This window comes from Neophocaena asiaeorientalis, unplaced genomic scaffold (genome assembly GCF_003031525.2).
Source record: "Neophocaena asiaeorientalis asiaeorientalis breed wild unplaced genomic scaffold, Neophocaena_asiaeorientalis_V1.1 scaffold5, whole genome shotgun sequence".
NCBI classification, from domain to species: domain Eukaryota; kingdom Metazoa; phylum Chordata; class Mammalia; order Artiodactyla; family Phocoenidae; genus Neophocaena; species Neophocaena asiaeorientalis.
This window is the reverse complement of record NW_020174698.1, coordinates 1,145,294-1,150,365: the sequence shown is the minus strand read 5'-3', so window position 1 is coordinate 1,150,365 and position 5,072 is coordinate 1,145,294. Positions and strand designations below refer to the sequence as shown.

Genomic DNA, 5,072 nt, shown 5'->3' with positions numbered 1-5,072 from the left:
TCAAATATATATATATATATACACACACACAAAACAATGAGGAAGATCATTCATGTAACATACTGAAACAATCACTTCCATAAGAGTGATATAGAAATGCAATAAAGAATGTCAGCTGCAGTAAGAAATTAAGGAAAACAGAGATTGTGCCTGTGCATATACTAATTTTGGCTCAAAGAGAATGAGAACACTTTTCCGAATATGCATGAAACTGAATATCAACCTTTCAAAACGTTTCACAATTTGAGAAGACTTCAGTGTTTGTACATCCCCTGTATTTTCAAGGTAACACTTCCTAGGTTCCATTCAAGGGTCTCCTCACATCGTCATTTAACAGGCAACAATATTCAATATTATTTCATTTAAGAGCATGAAGAAGAACAAAATTAAAATAAATGCCCTAGTGACTAACAGAAACTGAGCCAAACATGAAAAATGAAATAGCTATTTAAAAAAATCAGATCAAGGAAAATATAAAGACTAAATACCTAATGAATAACCATTTAACGATACAAAAAAAAAGGATACCTAGGGAAAAACACATTAAAATTCCAAGATAGAGGCATTCTTATTAAAATCATTAACTGTGAAACTGAAAGGTGTGAATTGCCAAAATGGCAGCCAGCACAATAACGTACATTAGAGTATATTCTTGGCTTTTATATACACCTGAAGTTTTCCATAATTTAAAATGGTAAGGTAAACTTCAGAAGAAAAGTACATCTTTTCTGAATATTGAGAATCACGTGCCCTTTTTAAGGGTCTTACTTTTTAAGCAAAACAAGTGTCTCTGAAAGGAAACAAAAACCAAATAACTATTAATCTTAACTGGTTGGCTCGAATAGTTATGTATGTGAAATAAGAAAAAAATATTTCCAACTGCATCACTGTTGCTGATTAAAAAGCATTTTTCTCTCTCCAGAAGTACAGCTGTTTCCCAAATCTAAAATGGAAAAAGCATGCACCCAGACTGCTGATATCCAAAGCAGGTCATATCAAGGAAAGACATGATTTGTAAGTCTTAGACTCATATAAGACCCAAAGGTCTTTGTGTTTGTTCAGAGGCAAGTAGAAGGTCCCAGCAAAAAAAGATATAGGAGAAGAGAGGAGTTAATACCTTTCTTTCTACCAATACTTTATAGTTTCCACAAATTCATATCAAGATACATAATATTTTTCAACAAATAAATTCTTTCATTTCTCCTGAAAGAAAAGAACATGGAATAGTTCTCTTCAACATATTCAAAGGAAGATGCAGAAAGCAAGATAACACCAAATCAACCAATAAATATTGACTAAGTGCTTCCTATGTGTCAAACTAACCAAAATGAAAAGTTGGGCTTATAGCTGTTTTTCTGTTACCATGAACAATACATTTAAGAATATTTTAACCAAAATATAGATGCAATAAATTAATAATTTATACTTTTTATGGCTCACAGAACTCCATAATAATAAGCTGGGTATCAAGGAGAAAGTCTTAAGGAAGTGGAAATTCTCACACACTGTAAAAGTACATTAGTATAGTATTTCTCGGCAGAAATTTGCCAATATCTATCAAAAATTGTAAAATATTTAAAAAAGCAATGCATACCTATTGACACAAGATTTCCATATACTAAGAAAAAACATTAAATATGTAATCAGAAATTTGGTTACAAGAATATTTGGTACAAAATGAAACAGTACTTCCTAAGTTTCCCACAATATTATAAAATGAAATATGGAATAAAATGTATTCCGAATGTTGGAAAGCTATGTAACTGTTTAAATTAGAAGAATAGTCAATGTCAGGGGAAAACCTGAGTTTCCAGGTAAGATATAATAGCCTACTTGGGAGCCATCACTCCTGCTACAACAACTAGGTGGGAAAAAGGATACACATCAAAAACATATTTTTATAGATGCTGGAGATCTATGGAAGCAACAGCACAACAAAATCACTGAAATAAAATTCCGAACAGGGAAGTGTCCTACTAAGGAGAGCTGAATTGCTTTTGTCGCTATAGGGGCATTTTCTGATTCCAACCATAATATTAAGCGTAGGCTTGGCACAGGCAGAGAAACTCTACCTATTTGAAACGCTACCAGGGAAAAGAGAAACAAGTGGATTTGCTGATAGTTGCATGGGATGGCATGACAGAGTGAAACCTGGAGGAACCGCAAATGTGCAGCCGGTTTTCTCCACAGGACATTTGTTGAATGTTGGCTATATGAGCAGTTGGGGATGAGGTATGGCTGGAATGGCAGTGAAATATGAAGTCCAGCAGTACTTAGGAGTGAAGTGTTACTTGAGGGAGAGGCTGCAACAAATAGATGGCAATCTCCTCCAAAGCCTGGAGCTGTATAAGAGAATAAGCAGTCAAACTCAAAACCCCAAAGGGCAGTTACAAAATCTTCCACAGTACTTAAGGGATAAGAAGATAGAACCCTGCTTGGCTCTCAATCAAAAGCTGAGGGCGGTCACATCCAGGAAGCAGGAACAAAACAGAGACAGACAGGGTCAAATAAAACTGAAACCCAGGATGGCGGAGTAGAAGGACGTACTCTCACTCCCTCTTGTGAGAACACCAGAATCACAACTAGCTGCTGGACAATCATCTACAGGAAGACACTGGAACTCACCAAAAAAGATACCTCAAATCCAAAGACAAAGGAGAAGCCACAATGAGACAGCAGGAGGGGCGCAATCACAGTAAGATCAAATCCCATAACTGCTGGGTGGGTGACTCACAGACTGGAGAACACTTATACCACAGAAGTCCACCCACTGGAGTGAAGGCATCCCAACCTGGGGCTCCAGCAACGGGGAGAGAAATTCCTAGAGAATCAGACTTTGAAGGTTACTGGGATTTGACTGCAGGACTTTGACAGGACTGGGGGAAACAGAGACTGCACTCTTGGAGGGGACACACAAAGTAGTGTGTGCATCGGGACCCAGGGGAAGGAGCAGTGACCCCAGGAGAGACTGAACCAGACCTACATGCTAGTGTTGGAGGGTCTCCTGCAGAGGAGTGGGGTGGCTGTGGCTCACCATGGGGAGAAGAACACTGGCAGCAGAAGGTCTGGGAAGTACTCCTTGGCGTGAGCCCCCCCCAGAGGGTACCATTAGCCCCATCAAAGAGCCCAGGTAGGCTCCAGTGTTGGGTCGCCTCAGGTCAAACAACCAACAGGGCGGGAACCCAGCCCCACCCATCAGCAGTCAAGTGGATTAAAGTTTTACTGAGCTCTGCCCACCAGAGCAATGCCAGCTCTATCCACCACCAGTCCCTCCCATCAAGAAACTTGCACAAGCCTCTTAGGTAGCCTCATCCACCAGAGGGCAGACAGCAGAAGCAAGAAGAACTACAATCCTGCAGCCTGTGGAACAAAAACCACATTCACAGAAAGATAGACAAGATGAAAAGGCAGAGGGCTATGTATCAGATGAATGAACAAGATAAAACCCCAGAAAAACAGCTCAATAAAGTGGAGACAGGCAACCTTCCAGAAAAAGAATTCAGAATAATGATAGTGAAGATGATCCAGGACCTCGGAAAAACAATGGAGGCAAAGACTGAGAAGATGCAAGAAATGTTTAACAAAGACCTAGAAGAATTAAAGAACAAACAAACAGAGATGAACAATACAATAACTGAAATGAAAAATACACTAGCACACTAATTGAGACAGAAGAACCGATAAGTGACCTGTAAGACAGAACAGTGGAATTCACTGTTGAGGAACAGAATAAAGAAAAAAGAATGAAAAGAAATGAAACAGCCAATGAGACCTCTGGGACAACATTAAATGCAACAACATTCGCATTATAGGGGTCCCAGAAGGAGAACAGAGAGAGGAAGGACCCAAGAAAAAGGTTGAAGAGATTACAGTTGAAAACTTCTCTAACCTGGGAAATGAAATAGCCAACCAAGTCCAGGAAGTGCACAGAGTCCCATACAGGATAAACCCAAGGAGAACATACCAAGACACATAGTAATCAAACGGGAAAAATTAAAGACAAAGAAAAATTATTGAAACCATCAAGGGAAAAATGACAAATAACATACAAGGGAACTCCCATAAGGTTAACAGCTGATTTCTCAGCAGAAACTCTACAAGCCAGAAGGGAGTGGCATGATATACGTAAAGTGATTAAAGGGAAGAACCTACAACCAAGATTACTCTACCCAGCAAGGATCTCATTCAGATTTGATGGAGATATCAAAAAAGCTCAGAAAATTCAGCTCCAATCACAAGTAATGAAATTGAAACTGTGATTAAAAATCTTCCAACAAACAAAAGTCCAGGACCAAATGGCTTCACAGGTGAATACTATAAAACATTTAGAAAAGAGCTAATACCCATCCTTCTCAAATTCTTCCCAAAAAATGTGGAGGAAGGAACACTCCCAAACTCATTCTATGAGGCCACCATTACCCTGATACCAAAACCAGACAATGACACAAAAGACCCCAAACAGCCAAAGCAGTCTTGAGGGAAAAAAACGGAGCTGCAGGAATCAGACTCCCTGACTTCAGACTATACTACAAAGCTACAGTAATCAAGACAATATGGTATTGTCACAAAAACAGAAACATAGATCAATGGAACAAGATAGAAAGCCTAGAGATAAACCCACGCACCTATGGTCAAATAATCTATGACAAAGGAGGCAAGGATATATAATGGAGAAAAGACAGTCCCTTCAATAAATGGTGCTGGGAAAACTGGACAGCTTCATGTAAAAGAATGAAATTAGAACACTCCCTAACACCATACACAAAAATAAACTCAGACCTGAATGTAAGACCGGACACTATAAAACTCTTAGAGGAAAACATAGGAAGTACATAAGTACATTTGACATAAGTCACAGCAAGATCTTTTTTCATCCACCTCCTAGAATAATGGAAATAAAAACAAAAATATACAAATGAGACCTAATAAACTTAAAAGCTTTTGCACAGCAAAGGAAACCACAAACAATACAAAAAGACAGCCGTCAGAATGGGAGAAAATATTTGCAAATGAATCATCAGACAAAGGATTAATCTCCAAAATATATAAACAGCTTATGCAGCTCAATATTA

General features: G+C 38.5%; 1 protein-coding gene across 2 annotated transcripts in view; it reads right to left on the bottom strand.

Annotated features, from left to right (window-relative positions):
* MAP3K5 (mitogen-activated protein kinase kinase kinase 5) overlaps positions 1-5,072 on the bottom strand; it is a 212,032-nt gene that overhangs the window by 97,822 nt on the left and 109,138 nt on the right. The gene's annotated exons all lie outside the window — the stretch shown is intronic.